Source organism: Mycena indigotica (genome assembly GCF_014461135.1).
Source record: "Mycena indigotica strain 171206Taipei chromosome Unknown Mind.scaff0011, whole genome shotgun sequence".
In the NCBI taxonomy this organism is placed as follows: Eukaryota; Fungi; Basidiomycota; class Agaricomycetes; order Agaricales; family Mycenaceae; genus Mycena; species Mycena indigotica.
In genome coordinates this window covers 2,040,604-2,065,147 of record NW_023503010.1, presented here as the reverse complement: position 1 = coordinate 2,065,147, position 24,544 = coordinate 2,040,604, and positions in this window count along the sequence as shown.

Sequence of the window (24,544 nt, the reverse complement as noted above, 5' to 3'; positions counted from 1 at the left end):
AGTGGGGAAATCTCTCCATCGAACGGCGCGTCTACCCTTTGTAAGTTGCAATTTTTTTAGTTGTCCGAGCACTCACATCTTTCTTCACAGCTGCATAAATCCCTGGTCCATATGGCCGAGCGTGCGTTCGATTCCTTACAGAAAGTTGAAGAGGCCAATCGCGAGAAGGAACTGGCCAAACAACGAGCACAAGGCACTGAACCGGAATTCAGCGAACCTCTCACGGCAGAGGAGATCCACGTGACAACCTACCTAGACGCGTTAGAGGCACCCCCCTCGGCACATGGATATCATCGGGTGTTCAATTTCGTCTACTTAGTTTGGGCCATATACTGCATCTCTCATGTGAGTGGTCTTGCATACTGAATGTGTTCATAAGTAATGTCTATACAGGGCTACGACATCACAGACGCGGGCGCAGTTCGCACGGGGATTATAAGCTACCATGAATTACTCGGCCTGACACTGCCGCAAGGCTGGAAAATGGCTAGGCTCAACGAAGGCTTCTCGGGACCCCTTGCCCTCGTATTGGGAACTAGCATAGTCAATATCCTGAATGACGATCACGATCTGCGAAATCCATCGCTGGGTCTTCATATGGAAGCGATGGTCCTGGATGTGAGCTCTCTCAACTTGCCTGATAGTGTTATCCTGATCAATCTTAGTTGAATCAACACGCGGAATATCGCAGCTTCCCAAACACTCTCCTTGCGCAACTTGAAGCAGTGCTCTGGAACCTGACATGGGCCTCCGTCAAGGGACAATTCCATCCGGCCCTGTTCTTCACGGAGTTGAAGAACTCTACCTCCTGGTCCCATCTAACAGGACTGTGGAAAGTCGTGATGGAACGGAATCAAAGCTACCGCGAAAAGCTAATATCTTGGTTTAGCCTTGAGACCTATCAACTGGAGGAGGACGACACGGCAGAAGAAGAGCCCTCGATTCCCTACAAACGCATCCTAGATTCTGTGGACAGCAGAAGCAACGAACCACCTGCTAAGCGTATCCACCTGGACAACCCAGCCACTGCGATTAGGTTAGACTCGGAGGGCGTCGATCCTGGTGTCGCATCGCCCATGCAAGTGGATAGCTCTGAGAATTCCAGCGGAATCGATAAACCAAGCAACTCTGTTTCCGATTCGCCTGAGGGAACTGACAAGTCCATTCCCGACGGTGAGAATGGAAGGGATAAACCAAACGGACAAGACAATCCAAATGGCAACTCGGAGACCGTCCAGCCTAGTGGTCCAGGGCCCATGCAAGTGGATAGCTCTGAGAATCCCAGGACAAGACAATAGCTCCATTCCCGATGGGGAGAATCCGAACGGACAAGACAATCCCAACAGCAACTCTGCTCCCGATGATCCCCCTCCACACAGCCGCCCGTCAATCCTTCTGAACCTCCTAAACCGCCCGAGGGAACTGAAAACTCTGTTCCCGACGGTGAGAAGACAGGTGATAAACCGGACGGACAAGCCAATCCTGACAGCGACTCTATTCCCGATGGTGAGAATCGAGGTGATAAACCGGACAGACAAGACAATTCCAACGGCAGCCCTGTTCCCGACCCTCCCACACAGCCGCCCGCCAATCCTCCCAAACCGCCCAAACCGCCCAAACCCAAACCTGGGAAACCTAAACCCGGGAAACCGAAACCTGGGAAACCCAAGCCAAGCGACAAGGGCAAGTCCAAAGGTAAATCCAAGAAACGCCGTGGAGATGAGGACTCGGCTTCTGAACCCGAGGTAGAATCTGAGGAGGATGAGGTGAAAGAGGTACCCACTATACAAATTGGAGACTTTGAATTCATTGCAGAGCCTTACAATTTCCAAACGGATGACTCTGCCCCTATATTCTCCGTATATCCTCGACCACCCTTGCAGAGTGTCGAGTCAAAAAGCTCTGTGGCTCTGAAGTTCCACAAGGAAAAGGGTGGCCTGAGGGATATGGAGGAAGTGAAGCGTTGGCAGCAACTAGAGGAGAAACGCTCAACCCAACAAAATCATGTTGACAAGTTGAAGCTTGAGATTAAAGCTAATCAACGGGAAATCGAGCGACTGCAAGCCGACACGAACCTCACTGCCAAGCAGCGTGCGCGAATCCAAAAGCTGATGAAGGAGATAGCTCAGAAAGAGCGGGAGCAAGAGCTGACAGAAGAGGCAATTGAGAGGCTGATTGTGCACATGGAGCGTCTACCAGTAAGAACTTGCTTTTCCAGCAAAGTTTGCCCTGCTAACCTGGATCAGAGGCCCTTTCTGGACAAACCCGTACAGGTCAGAATCCAACGTCCGAATAGTTCGGGGTATTGTGCAGACAACAATACCACTCAGTATGATTGGCATGCCCGGACCCCCGAGGTAAGTTTCTCAGCTATTAATCATCACCCTGAGACTAACTTTTGGGCAAAGGAAGCTGAACTACTAGAGGAACTCCTCAGAAACGCCCCTCAAGGCCTAGATGTGGACGGAACCAAAAAGCCCTTGCATCTTCTCGCATCTGCCCGCTCCCGAGACCTTCCCAAGGAAGCGCCGCAGATCGGAGCTATTTGTGATAGCTTTCAATGACCTGGAGTCATTGTCGGACGAATGTATCTTACTGATATTCGCCGACCGTTCGATACTGGTGGTAGAGGGTCCGGATGAGAATGACCCTAAATTTAAACGGATGCTGCAGCGACTGACATCACTCGAGGCAATCGTTGATATCCAAGGTGCGTGCTTGGTAGTATTCAGGACTCTGAGTTGGTTAACTTCTATGTACAGACAACCGTTATGTCCAAACCGGCAACGTAGGCATGTTTGCAGACCGCATGGCTCGTCTCATTCCCTCCCCATCTTTCCAAAACGGGACGCCTCGCCTAAATGCTCTCTCGAATTCAATGCCTCACGAGGAAATTGTGTATCCTGCAAAATTTAGGGCACTAAGCAGCCATGTCGACGCGCTGATTCAAACGAGTCACATTCCAGAGCTGCCTCCCATCGATATTCCCAGGAACGCATTGAACTGGTTCATCGCGGGCAACGCAGGAACGAAAAGTGATCAACACATGGATGTAATGGGCAGTACCCTTATTCACATTGCCACTGGAGAAAAAGTCTGGGCAATCGCCAATGATGTATGTCCCTTGACAGACGAGCTAATGGCAGAGCCGGATAACGAGAAGCCAAATTCCAGTACACACAAGTGGTGGTCCCAACAGTTCTTGCACGGTTGGGACTGTGACCAGTCAAATAAAAGCCATTACCGATTGGAATTTGTAGTGTTGCGTCGAAATTCTTTCCTGTAAGCAGTCTCCTCTTTTTTAATCACAGCATGCTGACAATGTAATTTTCTAGTTTTATGCGACCATGTGTCCACCACTACGTTCTGGGCACGGAAGATACTGTGGCGACGGGATATCACGCATTCCCCATCACTTGTGTTGACCGTCTGGTGGCCGCAGAGTTGCACCATGTGTTCAGCAACTACTTCGCCACCAATGTGGAGCATTCTGAAGCCAACTGGCTCTTATGTCGTCTTCTGATACGACAACTGAATGCCCAGTTACAAGCGGACTTGGAACCCATCGACATCCTTAATCTCACAGATAACGGGAATTTACGCAAGTTGATGACCCTGATTGCTTACAACATTCTAATGCCCGCCCTCAATCGCGAGGCGTATGAGATTGAGAACCCAGACGGCTCCCTCCCCATTCATCTGCCCAGATTTAATGAGCTGCAATATGTCTGGCAGAAAATATGGGAGTTTCAACGCCTGGTGGACGCGACAGAGGGCATTTGCTCTGGTATTCATCCCAATGACACTTTTCGTCAAGTTCTGCTGGTAAATATTTCTATCTTATAGCTCAGCTCTTTCTGACTCAAGTAGGAGGTGATTTTTCAAATGTGTTGTTACTGCGTGCGCTATCGAGAAGACCCTCCAGACACTAGTCAGAATTTTGGAGGATTCACCAAGAAACGCCTGTCCAAATACCTAGTTCAGATGTTCAACGCGTTCATCCAAGTGGAAGATGGCACGCCTTTACGGGAATGTGCCGCCAAAACCCAGTTGACCACAGAGAAAGATCTCAATGTTCGTTTGGCCAAGCATGACGAGACCTACGAGAGAGTCATGGATTGGACAAAAGACCAGAAACCGCTTCTCGTCTTTCATCGCCAAATCACATCCAAAGATGTAGTGGCTCACGCGACAAGTGGCTCACGCGACAACGCTACTTGATGAATAGCTGGGTATGTAGTACATATATATATAGCCAACACCTGTACCATACAAGATTTATGACATGTGGGAAATGGCGCGCGTGAGCTATATACTTCAACATTGTCAAGGAGCGTCGCTGACGTTCCCTGTCTGCGTTATATAAGCGCCTACAGTGTCCTCTTAGTAAGGAGGTGAGAGGAAACGGTGGACGCACCCTGGACTGTGCAGAAAGTCTCATTGCTCACCCCCCCAAGTGTGATTCAACGGAGGTTCATGACCGCGCCAGTGCTCTGAGCGCATCTGAGAGTAACAGGGAGCCAAAATATAAGAGGTGGTAGGTTCCTGTCCGTGAAAGCTTGAGGCCGCGATGGGTCGTGACAAACTAGCGTTGAATAGTCCAATGAGCAGGGTTCAACTTGCTAACATCGGCGACTCACCATGAGTACTATGCATAAGATATAAGTCCATTAGCAGCAATAGCCTGGGACCAAATGAGCATTTGTGCAGACGAAACAAATATAAAGGACGCACAGAAACACCATCGCCCACAGAAACGCCATAAAACAAATTCCACCCCGCTCGAAGAAGAAGTGGAAGGGTTGGACCGCCATGCTTGTTGCTCGAACGCACCTGGTATTGTGACATAAGCAATAGTGCCAACGACATGGCAAGTACTGACCTTTACAGAGATCGCTCAAATCTTTCCCGAGACATCATCAGTGGGTGCCAAGTGCCCTCCATACCGAAAACGCGAATAAGGAACAGACCTCGTTCCGAATGGTATGATAATGACAAGAAGAACCTATTGAAGTAGAGTTAATGAGACAGTTATCCAAGAATTATCCGGCTGACCGTTACAATTACCCAGGTGAGCATATGCATATCCCAGCCAGCAATGACAACAACAAACGACAACGACGCCGTGAGCCATGACAACGGTGCCGGAGCCCGTGACAGACCCGATGAAGGAGGCGGGCCATGCCAGTCTAGCCGGCTACTGGTAGTATTTTTAGCAACGATTGAGGCGAGAGGCCTCGGTAGTTAACACATACATAGAGCAAACACCAAGTAGACCGTCTTCGGAGAGGCTCCACACGATCCCCGTCATCAATAGAGTCGGGAGAGCCGCCAACGCCAGCCCATATCTCGCACTCCGTCCCACAACCGTCGCCCATGCCGTCCAGGTAGTCTTCACCACAAACGGATGCAACAACTACCTTCCGCGTCGAATAGCGGGGCCAAAAGTATTAGGTAGCTCGAAAACGGGACGGGGGATAATGAGATGCGGTCGATAGCGCTATATTCTCCGTTTCCCCCGCCATACCAGGTCTTTTTTTGGTGGGCAAGATGCACGTGACTTTCCCTTTTGAGACAGGCGTAGGTGGAAGGCCCGGGTACAGCACGTTGCGAGTAGAGGTGAAGGACTGCTGGCGCAGTACTTGGAAGCTGTCGGATTAGGACTTGGCGGGCAGGATGTATGGCGGAGACATGCCGATGGTGCTTGAAAATGACGTGGCAGGTGGATGTGCAAACAGCGTTGACGAAGGGGGATGGAGAGTCCAAATGGCAGCGAGAGGCACTGCGGTGGTCCTTTCGAGAAGACGGTGCAGATGAGGGCGAAGCTGGAAATGAACGTCCAGTTTATAGGGCTGCTGACTGACATCGTCTGACGTGAAGCGTGACGTGAAGGGAAAAGATGGTTGTCGGAGAGCTTTCAGGCTGGTGTGGGGATAGTCAAGTCGACGAAGGAGATGAGCGCCTGAAAATGATTCCGCGGCTCCTCTTATGCGTGTTGGTGTGGTGCATTGGCGGAAGCTTCAAACTTCCAACCGATATGAGCCACCAACGGATTGCGGGAAAGAAAAAGGACTCACAACTCGAGCGAAAACTGCATCCCGTCTTCATTATCGGTTTTTCTTCACAATCGACTGCGACGATTGGGTCAAACGGGGGAAGAGAGTAGACGAAACGAAAAACATACCTCAGACCCGGTACCTTGACCGTATTTCCTTCTTTCCCCTTGCTCATGTCTTTGCGGCACGTAAACCGCAAGAGACTGGAGGCAAGTGCGGCAGGACACACGCTCGCGATGGCTCCACCACTTCTAGCACCATTCCTACATCTTCGTCGACACGCTCCCTGGATTTGACCAGGTAGCTCGTTGAATTGAGCCCAGTAGCTGGCTTTCAGACAATTAGCAAGAAGGAGGCAGAAAATACTCGACACGCACCATTGTCATGCCCATCGTGGCACAGTCTGTTCCTTATACACCAGCGCCTGCACCAAAGCTAGCCCGAACATCGCCTCGCATGCAACTCAAGCCTCCGCAAAAAGAGTCCGTCATGCCGACTTCAAAGACACGACATGGCGCTCAGTTGAGTAGTCCAACGGCAAGTCCGCGCAGGCATGGATACGAGTGGGGCAAAGCGAGTGAATTATGATGGACAACCACAACGATTGTCGTCGTCGCAAGAGCTTGGATCGCGTTTGAGCATATGCAGAGGGCGTCAACTGGAAACGTACCTCGTCATCATCAAGCTTGACAAAACCCTTGCACCCACATTCTAAATCCATCGAGTTCGGTGCCAGTTCCATGTTTCGTATATCTAAGACTGATATAACGCCGATAGATGACTGCGACAGCGATTTGACCAACTCGGTGCGGATCGCATGTGCTCGAGCTACTATTTTGAAGTGGGCATTGAAGCTGTCGCCATTCCGGGCACTCCAGGAATCGCAGTCGAGAGACACAAACAAGGCTGGTACATTTTGTTGCGGTAAGTGAGCCAATGTTGATTGGAATCAACGGAAATCTACCGCTAGTTCCTTCCTTGCGGGTGTCGGATATATTGAGCGAATTGTCGAGGATATGCTGGTGTGTCAATCGTGCGTCCCGTAACTTGATCCTGCCATCCGGTGCTCAAGCAGCCATCTCCATCATATCGACGAGTGTTTCCTTCTCGAAAGCATCGATTGGCTTTGCGGCGTCAGCCAGATGAGTTTTGGGAAACAGATCACGCACGTAACGCCAGCTGGACAAGTCTATCGTTGCTGAATCGTTGCTAAGATGACAGAGAGCGGTGGCGCCATGTTGAGTCCTCAACAGCTACACCATCCAGCGTCGTTTGTTTCATCTTTGCGGCCTCCCGGCGCTGGGCAGCGTCACTTGGTAGCATCGATATGAATCCAGTATCTTCACAAAACTTGAGGTATTTAGGCTGCCGCTTCTTCATCAGCGAGATGCCAGATAGAGGTAATAACTTACTCGATGATTCGTCTCGAGAAAGAGTCGTTTTGGTTTTCTTCGTAATTCTGGAGCCATTCAAGCCACATGTTATCCCAGACAGCAAGGACGTACCGGTATGGAATGCAGTCGAAGTGGGTATTTTTCTTCCCACCGTCCATCGGAGTCGAAATCGGCTTCAGCATGGACACAAACAGTCGTGTTTCCTGCGCCGTTTGAGAATATTGGTTTGCCGGCCTTCATTCGTGCCGAGAAGTGTGCTGTTCTATTCATCCACATGGAGGAACGCGTCTGAAGGGGAGAAATTTGTTGGACGGCTGCTGGGAAGGGGTGAAGACATCTAGGATCGATATTTGTTCTTGGCTGTGTGGGGGGTCGGGCCGCAAGGATTAGGGATGAACTAGGCGGGGCGTTGGGCGTTTTTCAGTTGGGATGCTTGTCGAGCCGCCGCATCGATTTGCTAAAGGGAGAGATAGAGGATATTCCTAAAGCATTATTCAAGTTGGTCAGACAGCGGAGATGGACTGGACTGGCAGCTCAACTGCTGGCGCAGGAGAAGCCCGAACTTGTTGGGGCTGGGGCTGTTGCGATCGGTGAGAGGCTCGGCGTATGCGCCTGAGACCTTATGTGGTTGCTGTCCGGAATGGCGAGAGAAATGTGGGACAGCAATTGTGACAGCATGTGTGACAGCACGCGTCCTTCTCCTTCGATCTCAGCTGGTGCCAGCTGCATACAGCGGCCCAGCCTAAGGACCCACCAGCTCATTCTCGCAACTTTCTCACCGCGGCCGACTATCCGTCCAACAATTTCGAGCATTGACGGCGGATTATACACGCGTTGTAGCCAATCACGTAAGCAACCGAGCTACGTCCCCAAAATCCAAGTCAAACTGCACCTGTCTTCTGTGGATCTCAACGATGGCTGCTCATAGGACTCCAGAACCGCCAGACTTGGCGCTAAAAATTGTGTCTTGGCCCAGACTGACCGCGCAATCGCTCGAAGGCTGGCATGTGAAGTGCAGTATTCTCAAGAACGGCTAGCGTGGGCTTTGGGTTATCATCGAAGTACCGTTCGGAGGGCACCGCAAAATCCTCACGACATAAGGTCTCTCTCATTCCAGCCTTCGGTTAAACAAACACGGAGTTTCCAACTTATCAAGACGCCGAGGCGCATAACTTGTAGTCAGTCTCGTGAGTTTTTGACGAACCACACTGACTGACCATAATGATGTACAGAAAACTCGGTCGCAAACCCGCTCTGGGGTCATGAACACTGAATTGTCTGGCATCGAACCCGATTGCTAGCGCTGAGCGGAAACCATTATATTCAGGCAACTTCACAGAGAATCCGGTCTGCGAAACCAGTTGAGTAGTCCTCAGGCTGTCCTTGACTATGATATAGACTGATTTTGTCAAGTTTCCGTCACCAATCGGAAATCACCGCGATCCGGTAAATAACGCTCCAGATCATGTGTGTGTAGTTATTTTCAACAGCACTATTTTCCCCCTTGATTGACTAATCTCAGAACATTGGTGATTCCAACGACGGAGAGACAGAGTCCCAGATCCACTCTTCTAAGGAAGAATCACATCAATCCAGGGTCAGTCTCTGGAAGGAAGGATATATATCCACACGCAATGTAATGCCTACCATACATCAATGTAGAAGCCAAATAACGAAAACAAAAAGACTGGAGCGTTCTGTTTGCGACCGCTGATTCCAAGCGTCGGTGAATACGCACCACATCAGCGCCCGAGAAACTTGCTTTCTCTGCAAATCACATCCCTTCGTGATCATTTACCCGTCTTATGCGCCCTCTGATTCCATGCTGCAGTGAGTCGAGTGGAAATGACGAGTACCGCCGTGCCTTCAAGCGCACGCAAAGACGATTTATCTGGGCCCGGGTGTTGATTAGCCGTTGGGAGCGGCAAGACCGGAAGACCTCCGCAGCGTCGGACGCCTGATGAAGGAGAAGAAGAGGTTTGATAGTACGTGTCGGACCCACTGGCGACGCGACTTGGAGCTCAAGCTCGGGGCTGGATGCAATCCGAGGCAATGGATAGGTGGAAATATGCAGCCCACTATATGCTGCCCAGTCTCCACGCCAAAGACGCGTCGGGCAATCAGTAAGAGCGACAACCCGCCAACATACTCGAGTTTTAGCACCGGGTCTAGCGGTTCTTGAGTTCGACAAGCAGCCATCGAGTCGGCATAGAAAAGTCTGGTTGGAGGTTTGAATAGCAAGTTAAAATGAACGGAGGGCGAAAAAAAATTGGCTGTGGCTCTGCGCTCGGTTGCTTACGTGATTGGCTACAACGCCTCCAATCATGTAATCCACTGTCGATACTTGAAATTGTTGATCAGATAGCCGGCCGCGGTGATGATGAAATCAAATCAGGTGTCACACGACCGTGACACCTCTCATTTCTCTCCCTGCCCCCGCCCGCCATTCCGGACAGCAACCACATGAGGTCTCAGGCGCATACGCCGAGCCTCTCACCGACCGCAATAGCCTCAATAAGCTCGGGCTTCTCCTGCGCCAGCAGGTGAGTTGCCAGTCCGGTCATCTCCGTTGTCTGACCAATAATGCTGTAGGAATATCCTCTATCTCTCCCCTTGGTGAATTCCACCACGACGACAACGACGACGACAATCTGGACGAAAGGCTTCGCTGTCGGCTTCCCCGCTCTCAAACCAAGGATCGACAACGCTTCTACCTGGCGAACTTCTCTTGCGCCATGTTTGGCGGCGCTTCAGTAGACAACCCCACAACCCTCTACATTCCAATCACAAATACGGGAGTCACCCAAGCCCTAGCTCCTTCAAAAACCTCTACGCAATCTCAGAGTTAGCAGTGAGCGGACACAGAAGCCCGACCCCGAGTTCTTGACGATGCAAATTTAAGTCTCTGACTTACTTGACGCCACCTTCACCTGGCCCTCGGCCAATGTTACCTCTGGGCCCCGCCAATTGCTACATTTCCGCCTACAAGGCCCATCACATTCGTTCTGTCTACGAGCATCATCGCCTTCTTCACCAACAAACTCATCTCCTCGAACGTGGAAATTCATCAGGCCATTCTTCCTCGTCCAATGTTCATCGGGAGCCATCGCTGGTGGGGTAATTGGAGGGCTTGCGGTCATTTCGGCAGTCATCGCAGCTTTCTTTTGCTTCCGGGTAGGCCACAAGCAAGAAACGCTCGCGCAAATCAGCTCAACCGACTCCAAGGCCCAGCCGTTGTGCGACACCGTTAGTAGTCAGAGCGGACGCTCAATTCAAGTTCTGGACTTGAACGCGACAATAATGTCTACGTTATTGGCGGAGTCGGATTTGTGATCAAGCGTCAACTTGCACTGAACAACATCCCAACTTGAAGTCGGAATCTATCCTCGTCGTCGAAGATGGGCCTGGAATCTCCGTGTGTGCTTATGTAAGCACTTTCTGCGTCAATTTTCTTGTCTTGTCAAAACTCATTCTTCTCGCAGGTGTTTGCGCCAGACGCGTGGCGTTTTCCAACTGCTGAGATAGGGTTGGCCTGCACGCTATTGTTGACGCTATCATGATATTCGTCGTCTCGGCACGATTTGTTTCCCAATCGTTGCCATCGTTCACCCTTCCTCAGATTCAAACTCTGTTGCCGCTGCTAGAATTTACAACTCTGGACGACCGTGGAAACCTCTCCTGGGGCTGCTAATATCAAGCATGACCTATGATCAGGTCACTGCATCCTTTGCTCTGCAATGACACTCGCTGACCTTTCTCAGTTCCACCCTCGAGGGTAAGATTTGATGGGCAACCCGCAACCCGCAACCCGCGACCCGCGACCCGACCCGCTACCCGCTAGCCTGGGTTAGTACCCGTGGGAGCACACGTGTGATTTCATCAAACCACGCCTTCGTCTTCTTGAAGTCTTCCCCACCGTCAAGTGTGTCGTACACAGCGGCCAAGGTTCTCCCTGTCGTGCAACCACTGCGCAGCGTCGTACACTACACAGTCATCTCAATCTGTGTCTCTCGTCTTCACCCGTCGTCACCACCCTCGCAACCTATAGGACGCATGCATCGTGTTTTTTTCTATCTGTGACAGTACCCTGCATGATCCCTTTGTCTGTCTGCCTTCGGGCGTTGGCAGGGTTCTCGCTGCCCGCACAAAGGAGACAGTTGGGAGACAGTCTCTTTGTGCAAAACATTCTTAAACTCCCAGCGCACTCTATCGCTCCCTAACCAACCACTATCATCCCAACCACCCACCCAACCAACTCAACGCCTTGCTAAGCAATGCCTCCGACGACGCGTTTCGTGTCTCCTCTCACCGGAATACTGGATACTCCCCCTACTATGCTCGTTGCACATGTACACCGTGCGTCTTTGACTTGCTCATTTGTTCTTTGCTCATTCCTGCTGTTAGATCACTTTGACCCCATGGAAGACTTGATCTATTTCATTGGCTACATGGGCTTTCTGGCCTTCCTGTTCACCGACAATTACTTCCGTGGCTTTGCAGTCATAGTTGTGGGACGCCTTTTCTATCTCACGTACCATGCATTCGATTCATAGTAATCATACTTCTTGTCCACTACTCTTACATTCTGCTTGTATCACTTCCACTTGGACAATCTATGCCTTTCTTTCCAATCAAGTCTTGATTTTGCTACCTGGCGGCGCCTCCGACGCGTTTTTGGCGTGGAGACTGGGCAGAATATAGCGGGCCACATGTATCTACCTATTTCTCGCCTCAGATTGCATCCACCTCCAAACTTGAGCTCAAAGTCGCGTCCCCAGCGGGTCCGACACGTACTCGGACAATCTTCGGCGACGATCGACCAGCACGTGCTATCCTCGTCTTCTCCTTCCACCACCTCCTACGCTGTTGAGGCTTTGCGATCTTGCAACCGCTGTGCAGCGTCGTACGGTGCTCAGCTCTGTCAGTCCCAAGTCTCAATGCTCGTCGCTCATCGGCCATTTCAAAAAAACCAACTCAAGCACAGGCTCACCACTCTTTTCAGTCCTCTGTTTTCTGTGTCGTCTGCCTATGGGCTGTCGGTTTGTATCTCTACTTGATTTCAGTGCTCAAAATCAATAGAATGATTGCAACAAAGCACTTCAAAACACCACCAATGTCTCTACATACCCGCAAGGGAGGTACAAATTCTGGGTTTCCAAAGCAAACAGCTCACGATGTCGGCACCGCTCGGTGGTAACATGGTCTGTTTTTAGTTGTTTTTACCCTGCTTGAGCTTATAGCCCAGCTTCAGGGTCAAACACTCTCTTCCCCAGGTTCGCATCTACCGGTCTCTCTCCAAGTCGAAGCTACGAGCAAAGCATCCGACACGACTGGCAATGCCCGTTTCTGGTATGGCGTAACCGAGATGCAAGGCTGGAGAATCACTATTTTTACTCCAAAACTTATGCCATCTAGCGATACGCGACTGTACTTGATCTCGACGAAGGCAAAGAGGAATCCAACACGTTTTTCGCTGTCTACGATGGTAATGGTGGTGCGTCCGCTACTAGTTCTTCGAGTTGTCACCTATGATTTTGTTTAGGAAGCACCGTGGCCAAGTTCGCTGGTGGGAATGTCCACAGGCCACTTCGTGCAAGGATGCTCAGTACGTCTAAGCTCGTTTCTGGGCACTAACGAAATCCATCGTCTTCAATGCTTACATCCTATCAGTGGTTGCGATAACATGTGACGGTGGTTATCGTTGCGCTGGACCAGACGAAGGGAGAGTGGACGGCATGGATTCAAGTTACCGAGCGCGTGTGCAACGAATATACAAGACACCCAGCGCAATGTTTCAATTGTACGCGCAAAGCCGCCTCATGTCGTTCAAAGTGCGAAGAGAAGCGGTTCTCATAGGGAAGACATGAATAGGTGAATCATCATAGTAGCACAGGCACTTAAAAACTTAGTGACAATTATGTGGTCGCTGGAGAAAACTCGAAATACAGTGTCTGATATCAGTGATGGTAGCTTGCGCAAAACCTACCAATATACAGACAGACTGCAGCTGGTCGGATACTAGTAGGTCGAAGCATTCGGGCCAATCCTTCGCGTACCCAGAGATTTCAGAAGTTGAGCAGCACGCTTTGGGGCCATTGAGTGACGGCGGTCAGTCTGGGTTAAGACATGATTTTTGACGCGGACGTCGAGTCCTGGTACGAACAGCTGGGCTAGGCCGCTGTATGAAGCTGGCACCAGCACCATGAAGGGGGGACACACCAGCAAACCCCGCAAAACAGGTGGCCTGGAATTGATATTTTATTTGTAATATCTTAGTACAGCTGGTGCGTAATGGGCACAATAAGAATCGCTAGCTCATCTTCCCTGCGCTCCCCACCAAACTTTCCTGTTCCTTTTCCAACGCGCATACTAAACCCTCCTTCCCCATTCTCCATCTCGCTTTCGAGTTTGAACACGTCCCTTTTCCATTACGCGTGGATTAAGACCGTCCTATCCATCTCCACTTTTCACCCTTCTTTGATGCTCAGAGCTTACACCAATCGCTCCATCAGGCTCAGACAGTCATGGCGGCGCAGAAGGCACAATATCGAGCATCTGAATCTGTTCAACCTGTTACGATATGCATTTGAGTAAATGTGATTCTGCACGTCCGCGAGAAAGTCAACTCCGCTTCACGCCAGGCTACCCAACTAAATCTACGCCCCGACATCGAGGACATATCAGCATGGACATGCTGCAGAATAGCGGCACAGCAGGGGCCGAGCTTCCTCTAAATCCTACTCCCATTCCCGAATCTGCGCCGACTCCGATTTCTAAGGGAGCTACTGGTCCGGCCAGCAGCATATCGGCGCTGCTTAATGTCGCCAATACACTTGATGTCGATGTCGACGGTATTCTGAGGATTGTCGAGCAGCTCTCGTTGGACAAGGCGTTCGGACCTCTCGCACTCCCGCGTCATCCGAAAACGTCAAGCGGTTTGCGGAAGAGCCAGAAGATGAGCCGAGTATCGTCATGTCAATTGGTCTTGCTCAGTGGGACTTCGGGCCAGGGTAGTACTTGCATTCGGCTTGGAATGTTCAGATGCAGAGAATTAAGAATGACGCGATTGCCGATGACGCTGAGGGAGCCAATTGCGTTGGCAAGGAATTGATTCAACGCCAGTTTCTGAGCTTCTCTTGCGCGAGCAGCTCGAGAGGATCGGAGGTGATTGGAATTTGTTTCAACACAAGCGCACTTCGGGCTCAAGTTGTTCTCACAGAACGCCGATTGCGTTCCAAGAGGGTTAACGGCCAGAACAGAGTATGTGCCTAATAATTTCAGAGGAGTTCCTTGCTGACGTGAAAGCATGTAGACATACCAGCGGCGTTTTGCAACAGAAGAGGAAGATGGAGCCAACGGTCTGGAAACGTGAAGATTACTGAAGAAACTGGGACAGGAAAACGCGGACTTGTTTGTCGAGGAGCAGGAGACGAAGATATTCGTCATCGGACTCTGGATTTGGCGTGAGCCCTCCGTGGCTAATTTGATGCAAATTATCGACAACGAGACGTCTCGAATTGAAGATATTGAATATTCATGCAGGGACTTTCACGCGTCCACGCGCTCGCGGCAAGGATTACGGGACGTGGCAACCTCCCAAGGGACTACCAAAGTGTCTGTATGACCAGCGGTGGCTTCAGTCTCGGACTGTCAAGCAATTGAGAGAGCTTGAACTTGAAGTTTCCCCAGAAACCTTCGCGTTGTTTGTCGCAGCAACTGATCGTATGACTTGAATTATCAGTTACTTGATACTCTTGGAAGACAAATGAAGTGATTTACGGAGATAGCGGGTAGTGAGAGCGAGTGACTGAGCTCCAAAAATGGTTTGAGGCAGTAAGAGCTCAGCGCTGAGCAGCGAAGACGATTGTGTCACCGTATGCGGTTGACTCCAGTTCCAGGCCATCGCAGATTATGCTAAGGGAGTTTAAGACTGCGCCGCTGTATGCAGCTGGCTCCAATCTTATTTGAAGGTTCAAGTCAAGTTCAGGTATCGGCGTCACGAGGCGTGTCACGGCCATGTCACACGCCGACATTCTTTTCCCAAACTTCAAGGACGTCGATCCACTCTCGCATCCACCACACCGGAGTTCTCAAACGCATACGTTGAGCCTCTGACAGCAAACGATCCGTACCGCCCACCTCTCAATGTCCGTTCACCTTGTTGTCGGCTGACCTGCGCTAACGAACATCCAGACTTCAACTCCGACAGAATAGCGACCAAGGACTCTGCAGACCTAGACGCATACGTCAGGCTGCTGCTTCATCGAGATCACAGGTTGTTTGCCGCCGCTGCTTCACCGATCTCGCCGGGTGTTTACCGCCACCTCCGACCGTCGAAATCATGGCTCCGTCATTATGGCTCGTCCCGCTCAGCTCACTAGACGAACGTGAGCGACAACAAGTGAGTGTCCGACAGCTTGATATCTCCTAGATTGTCTCACCAGTGCATCTAGGCAAGCTACCACGAATCCAGTGCTTTCACCGGCCTCTTTCGCCATGACGGTGCTGCCTTCGTCGCATTCAACGGCGACAGGAATTTCATGCAAAACATCCCCTCCCCGAAACACTCTTCCGTGCCGAAATCAGCAAAGACCATGATGGGGGAGAGTCATTGCACCAGCTGGGCAAACCTCAATTCCTACCTCGCTATCATGTCTTCAAGGCTCCACTCTTCGAATGTCTTGATGTCAACAGTCGCATCCTTCCTTCCCAACGCGTCAGTATCCCTGTATACTCCAACACAACTCCAACAAGACCTGAGAGCTTGTACGGCTCCCTGTGTAAACTGCTGATCAATTGAACTCGAGGGGTTTCTGCTGAATGTCTTCCGGTGGGTAGACTCGAAACATCGCCAACTCTGTGTATACCATGGTGATTTAGATCAATTTTGTGTGTGACCAGAGCCCACTCCCACTGGCGGTCAACGCCAGGGAGAAACCATTGTAGACTTCCTCGCGGGCCGTCAACGTGCCAACGAGCGCACAGAGGCACGCGAAAGCCTAGAGAAGCAGAAAAGCCGCCTTCAACGAGAGGCCCATGCTGTGGGCGGTGGACCGCCAGGTAGAGCGTCTTCATCTGGGAAGGTACAGATCTCGCGATTTTGCAATCGACTCGTGGGATACATTCTCTGCTAATCAAAGTATCTATGATACTTTGATAGCCTTTTCCAATCAGTGGGCCCCGGGCTAGCGGGTGCCGGTTACCCATCAAATCTTACCCAAGCGGGTAACCTCGCGAAAGCTCTTGGCAGGCTCACAGGCTCAGCGCCTACCGCCTCCACAGCGTAGTTGTGAATTTGACGGCCGGCTATCTGTCCAAGAATTTAATTTCAAGTATCGGGTGGATTACATAATTGGAGGCGTTGTAGCCAATCACGTAAGCAACTGGTCACAGCCAATTTTTTGGGCCTTCCGTTCTTCACATTGTAACTTGCCATTCAAACCTCAAACCACACTTTCCTACTATGCGGGCTCAATGGCTGCTTGTAGGACTCAAGAACCGGTGCTAAAACTCGAGTATGCCAATATACAGAAAGGCTGGCTGATATGCTCTGTTTTCCTTTTGCTGTGAAGGCTGAGCAGCATATGGCGGGCAGCATATATCTACCTATCCATTGCCTCAGATTGCTGCCAGCCCCGAATTTGAGCTCAACGTCGCGTCGCCAGTGGGCCCGACACGTACTCGGACAATCCTCGGCGACGATCCGTGCTAATCACTTCTCCTTCCGTTCCGGTCTTGCCACACCACTACGGCTAATCAACACCCGTTCCGTGGCGACGATCGTCGATGATCGGCGATCTTATCCGAGCACGTGCGATTCCATCTTCTTCTTCCCCACCACCTCCGTCAGGCGTCCTACGCTGTGGAGGCTTGTGCAGCGTCGTACACTGCGCAGCGCTGCTCATCCTCAAGCCTCAATGCTCGTCGCTCGTCTCCAGCCTGAATAGCAAGTTTCGGCGATAAAACAAGCACAAGCCGACCACTCCTTGATTGTAAGTGCTCATGTTATCAGTAGAGCAAGGGTAACGATGGCTGACCCGACTTCAAGCATTTCAGTGGCAAGCAGGCCTTGAACTGCAAGTTTAAAATTTCCCGAATTTAATATGCCTGTCATCTGTTTTGTACGCCTACGGGCTGTAGGTTCGTACCTCTCTTCATTTCACTTGAATCAGTGCTAAAAATCTACAGAACAACGCGTAGATACGACTTGACAGAAAAATAGATGCTAAAATGGTGAATATATAGTAATTAAATCACAATTGCGGCACGGGCCAATGCCGCTGCTCGGCATGCTGGTATTGTAGGCGGCAAGCGGCGCGGGTTCACCATCGGCCGGTCGTCGGTCATGTGCCGTCACCCTGCGGATGATCGGCGCTGACCGCCGATCACTGTCGTTAGGGTGACGGCTGACCCTGACAGGGTGACGGCTGACCCTTGCCGCCAGCCAAACACCCCTACCCACCCAACCTTTGCTTGCGCGGCCCGTTGCCCGACCCACGCGCTCCACGCCCGCCGCGCCGTCTCTCGCGCCCGCCGCGCCTCTCTCGTGACCGCCCGCGCCGTCTACCACCCTATCTGGCCCATCCAGCGGCCATCCAGCGGCCTCTTGCCCATCTCTGGCCCCTCCAGCGCCCTCTTGCCCTCTCACACCCATATCTGGCCCATCTACCCACTCTCCCGCCGTTTCCCGCCCAGATCTGCCCAGATCTGGTCCATCCAGCGCCATCCACCCCATATCCACCAATCCAGCACCCTCCCCCGCCGTTTCCCGCCCATATCTGGCCCCATCCACCGCTGTCCCGCCGTTTCCAGCCCCTCCCGCCCAAATCGGCCCATCCAGCGCCCTCCCCCGCCCAGTCTCGCGCCGTCTCGCCCTCTCGCGCTCTCTCACGCCCGCCCGCGCTCTCTCGCGCTCTCTCGCGCCCAGTCTCGCGCGTGCCCGCTGACTTTTGCCAACTTCTCGCGCCTTTCGCGCTCGCCGCACCATTTTCGCGCCTGCTCGCGCCTGCCCTCGCGGTTTTCGCGCCTGCCCGCTCCCCTGCCGCCTGCCAGCCCTTCTCCGGTCCGCCTGCGCCCGACCGCGCCCTCTGTCGCGCTCGCCTGCCTGACGCTTGGTCCCGCCACCCTCCCCTGCTTGCCCGCTCTCGCCCTCGATGCCTCTCTCCCTCTTTCCCCATGACGTGCGTCGTACGCGCACCATGGATGCTCGCACCCGCGCGTTAACCCTCGCTCTCAAATTCCCATCCCCTCAACAATTCCGTCTCGCCATTCAAGCGCGAGCGCTACTGATCTCCAACCATCACCACTCTCCGCCCAAAGACGGTCCTGGCGTAATCTACGCCTTGGACCTCAAATTGCGAAATGGGCAGCGCGTTTTCAAGATCGGACACACGTCTTTACCCAAGAATCGCCTCCGACAGCTCAACAAGTGCACCACTCGCTACTGGGCTGCAATGTGGCATGTCCGGGATCGCAAGCGAATGGGTAGCACTTCTTTTCGTGCCCGCGTTGTCGTACTAACGCGGCGCAGAAAAGGTCTGCCACAAATGGTTCAGGCCCGCCTGGCTCGGGAGGGTGCCCTGTTCCGTATGTGGTCACAACCACATTGAACTCCATGATCCGCTTCTCTGTGGTGGGCGCAGCGGAATCGTCCGAGGTATTGAACAACTGATCCTTTTTATCAAGTCTGAGGCTGAAGTGCTTCGTATAATGTAGTGTAGAGTAGTTTGATACACTGTTCATGTATATATTGTTCATAATAAGCAATCACTTTGACCGTTTGACTTGAATTTTGGATGCAACGCGGCTTCAAGGATGCCTCATGATGACGTGATTGGTGAGCATTGTAGGCAATCATATAAGCATTCTGTCACAATATCATCCAAGGTACCCCTACCTGAGCTGCAAGGTGTACCCTAGGGTATACCCCAAGGTGTACCCTAGGGTAGCACAGAAATATCATATTTCTTCAAGCCTATTAGTCCTGACAGAAAGCTAATCTTTTAGTCAAACTGAAAGGTCTACAGAAAGATGCCCTTTCCTTTCCCCTTTTGGGCAATCACAAAGATGTTCTTTGTGATAGTCCAAAAGAGGCACAGAAAGACGATCTTTCTGAATGTCTTTGTGTGTCATTGAAAGTTGTTCTTTGTGCAACACAAAAAGGCACATCAAAAGCCCTGATTTTCAATTGGCCTTTTTGCAAAAACACAAAGATCACAATTTGTTGTAGACAGAAAGTTGGACAAAATGGCAGTCTTTTAATTGCTCTTTCATTGTGATGAAAAGAGAGTCTTTCTATGGTACTTAAAGATGGATAAAAAGAAATCATTTTGGTGTCTATTTTTATTCAGATAAAATATCTTATTTCTTTCCAAAGGAAATATATATTAAAAGGTGATATTTGTGTTCATGTTTCTGAGGGAAAAGAAAGATTTGAATTTACCGTGTGTTTGGATTCCAGCCTGATCCGTTCGTTGAGTACAATATAACTTAGAATATATATCACCTACCGGCGCTCTTGAGAGTGAAGCCGTGGGACTTCCAAAGATCTGCAGCGGAATTGGAATATGAAACACAACAATATTCGGAAAACGAACCGCCGTTGAGGGGTATATCCAAATTGAGCATTTTGAAAGCCTCCTCAAAGACTGCATCGAGCCGTGCATAGCGATTTGCGATGATGGGAGGGAACCCGTCGACATTGCCAATGTTATGGACTATACGAAATCGAGCCGAACAATAGCCCTGGTGAAGATCAGGAAGTTGGACTTCGATTTCTTCCACGGAAAGTGGCTTGGGTTGACCAGAATCGCTTCCCTGCTGAGGCTGAGGAGCGGGGGCTGGCTCGGCTCCAAGTTCGTAGTGGTATGGAACGAAGTTGGTGGTGCCAAGTAGAGAAACATAGTCGCTGACGGGGCGGGCCTTGCGTTTGCCAGTGGTTTTGGGTTTCAAGTTGGGTTTGACGGGACGTTGGGCCATTGACAGTCGGGCAGGAGCGCTTTGTCGAGAACGGGCAACTGAAGTCATCTGAAGAACGTCGGAAGCAGAATGACTGGCCGATGAAACGCTCGCTTGAGATCGACTGCCGCCACGTTGTGGGTGACCGGAGGACACCGGCACACCACTGGTGGCTTCAGCGAAATTGCGCTCAACGGGTTCATACGCCTACAATAGTTAGGACAATGAGTTCATTGTGAAGTTGACAAGTGCATTTACCAATACCTGTCGAGGGCGAACAATGTTAGGACCCATACCAGTGAGAAGATTGCTGGGATAGAAGGAGTTATACGAAGGCGAGATCGGAAAATTCGCGACGTCCGGCGCCTGAGTGTCGAAGCCTGTTGGTGTTGAGTGAGATATTGCGTCAGTTTCGAAATTGGCTCACCATAATAGTCCTGGCGACTTGAAGGCATCATATCCAAGTTCATGGTCAAGTTGTCGTTCATATTGCTTAGCATCATTGGGTTGTATGGCCGAGTTTGCGGTCGGGGGTTTGGATTGCCGAAGAATGCTGGCCCGGGTAGGGGTCGACCAAGACCATCGTAAGCCTGTCGCGATTGTGCATGAAGTTGTGGGACGCGGTTGCCAGAAGGGTAGGCGCTGCCGGAAGGGTAGGCGCTGCCGGATATTGCGATCGAAGGCCCCATCGCCACATTATTGTCAAAGTCTTGGAAGCGTCAGTAAAGGTGGGAGGAGAAAGCTGTGGGCAGACCATGGTCTACATAGAAAGGCTGGGAGTCGACTTGAGGACCAGACAGGATGAGGGAGATAAGAAAACGCACTTGTTCAAGTTGTGACTCCAAGTCAAAAGCTTCAAGTTGCTGTGCTGGCGGCGATTGTTGCGAATGATAGTGTCGTTGATAGTGGGACGCGTTCGTTGCTGACGACAATCAGCAAACCAATAGGAATGAAGGAAATGGATATGGAGAGGGACTCACGAAAGGTTTCCCCATCCATGTCCATGTCCATGTCCATCGTAAACCGGAGCGCGAGGCTGACTCGAGTTTGAAGAAGCACCTCGAGGTGGGTCCAAGGGAATACGGCTTTATAAAGTGTCGAACGCATGGCTGATACGGTCCAAGTCTAGGAAATAATGACCATAGGCAGAGCGGCGCAAACTTTGCGCTGCTCTCATTGGATGGGAGAAGGAGGGTGCTGAGTTACGCGACGCACTATGTGACAGTCGGGCTGAATGCCGAAGACATAAATGGAAAGTATCATAAAGGTAAATTTCACCCTTCCCTGAAACGCGAACCGTCACGTACTGTCACAATGTTAGATGCGACATGTTGGCTGGAATAGAGACTACCGACCCCGTATTTTCCCTTTGCTGTTGCCTTACGCGTGTTGGAGGGGCTGGGCAGCATCATTCAGCCGTGCTGGAGCCTTACGACGACGTTCTGGCAGACCACTTGAGCGATATTTGGGGGGGCGGTGAAAGAGTCTGAGGCGGTTACCTTTCCGCCATGTCCACGCCGGCGATGCGGCTTTGGGCGAGTTGCTCGACCTGGTGTCGTCGTCTGGGTCGGCAACCATTTACCCCAACGATGACACTGTTCTCAACGTTCTCCACGCTCGCTTTCGTGCTGATTTCGAAGTCTTCCGAGTCGTCCCGCTCCGCAGAGAACACATACAAAGCTCAGAATGATCAACGGCTAGACGAACCAAGCTACGCACACTTCGTGGTGTCAGTCATGTCTCTCCTTGCCCAGCCAAGCTCTGACCTTGTACTTGTTTAGATTACGACGGATATTTACGATGATGTTGAGCGACAGAATCTCATGTTCGACGACACAGTATGTCGTTGTAGTCTAGCCGCTCAGGCTGATGATCGGACTCATGTGGCCAGGGAAATGGATTCAACTCATTCGGTGCTTCGCTAGCGCAGACCTTGCGACTGGAGCGCCAAGCGTTGATGGATGTGCGCCACAGATTGAATATGCAGTGCTCTGAAGCCAGTGCATGTGCGGTCGTGAACGCGTTTCGCGTCTGCCAAGTTCCGAAGTTGCTTGCTACAGAGGTCGCATTTCTTGCATGACCCGTTGACCAGGTACTAGTCATCAACACAGCGGCCCTTTACGCGTACTTGGCTGCCAAAGTTCAACTTATTGCAGGCAGTTGGACTCGGAGGAATGATCGGGAAGGATCGGGTAGTTTGCACTAGCTCTATCTGAACTCTGTTGGACTTGGCTGCTGCCACGGTTGCCTTACAGTATTAGAAGTCATCAAGCTCCGAGGAAAATTTCGATTCTGTTCTGTTCTGAGCAAGTTTTGAGTCAAGTTGATCAGCCTGTGACAGGAAGCGTCACAGTACAGTGACAGCTTCAGGTTCTTGCTTTCACCCACTATGTCCGTCGCTCTATCCTCCCACTCTCACCCCATCCCTCACTACTACCCCCCTGATCAAGTTCCTGATCAAGCTCCTCGAGTCGGAGAAGGTGTGTATCGCTCGCCGTCGTTCAAATCATCCCAAAACTCAAGTTATCCTCGCCTAGAAACTGAAACTGAGGAGGATTGTCGGCTGGACGAGCTTCGTTCTGAACGAGCTTACATCCAAAACGACCTACTACTCCTGCAGGCCCTTAACGAAGGCCTCAATATGATGAACGCAGGCCTTGTACGCGCTCAAGGCCAAGCTGATACGTCCTTGCGAGCCGCGTTTCAATCGCGTGTTGCACTGCAACAAGAATTACTACGGACGCAATTTGACCTCAATGTGACTCGACGAGAACTTCAGACAAAGCATTCCTACCTGAATGTGCGTTTTCATTGATCTAATGTGTATGAGCTTACCATTTCGCCAGGCGCTTGCGTGGACTAATACCCATTTGCATCGTTCTCGTAACGAAATTATGGCTCAAATCTCCGAGCTCAACGCTGAAAACGCTCAACTTCGCGCCGAAATTTCCCGGTATAAACAAACTTTTGGGAATGTTACGAATTCCAGTTATTCGAAGATGAAGAGGTCGCATGCCATGTCTGTTTAGGTCTGTGTAGCTGTATCCGGTTTTCCTGTCCGTTGTGCTTAGTAGTCTTTTGTACCTGTTTATCCATCCAAACCGTTGAACTTGTTACCATATGCGACCAAGGCCTCCAGCCAGACAGCATGATGATGTGTCATTTTAATGATGTGGCGCAACTTGGCCTTCCGGCAGACTCAGCTTGTTCTCTGCACTCGCCTGCTCATAAGCTAGCCGGTTATGAAGGCTCATGCCGTCCATGAGTCTTATCCCACGATTTCCCTTTAAAAGCTTGCGACTCATTCCCCCCTTGTACTGCCCTCACAATGTCTACAAGCAGTTCCGACATTACCGACTCCGCTGTGTTCCCTGGTTTTCAAGGGCCTAGATATGGACGCTTGATTTCCCATGCTGCGACTCCCAACTCCCCCACCCCCAACTTCAATTACGTTCAACACGATAACCTATTCTCTCCAACATCGGCGACGCATCAGTCTGAATCGTCTATCGAATCCATGTTTCCCCGCCTGTGCGTCTTTTGCGTCGAGTTCCTATTCTCATTAACACTTTTAGTAGTGATGTCCTAGCTCAAACGGATGAGGATGATGTCATTTGTACGTGATCTTTTCCCTTCTTGTATCCTACCGGGCACTCCTTTCCGAATTTGAAGAGCTGAACGACAAGCATAACGGCCTGACTTTCGCCTTCGGTGCGCTAGACCATGAATTCCAGATGAAGAAGGCCAGCAATGAAGATCTCCAACGAGAGGTGGAGCTGCTTGAGCGCAATTTCAACGCCGTACTGGAGCGCCAGTTACAGCTGGAAAACGAGCTCAATATCACGCGTCAAGATCTGACCGCCAAGGTTGCTAAAGTCAAGGTAATCTCACAGTGCTTAATTTTACGCTGCGCTCAAGAAAATAATCAGTTGCTCCAACGCACATCGGACAATCTCTACAACGCGCTGGACGCAGCCACTCGAGATGTCTGCATGTCACGGATAAGACCCGGCCCGTCCGCTCCGGGCGCTGGTGTCGGGCCATTGCGGGCCCGTAACACGCAGCACGTGACGACGGGGAACATGCGCCCCAGTAGGAGGAACGCACACATGGGAAGCACGTGACCGAGAACGACGC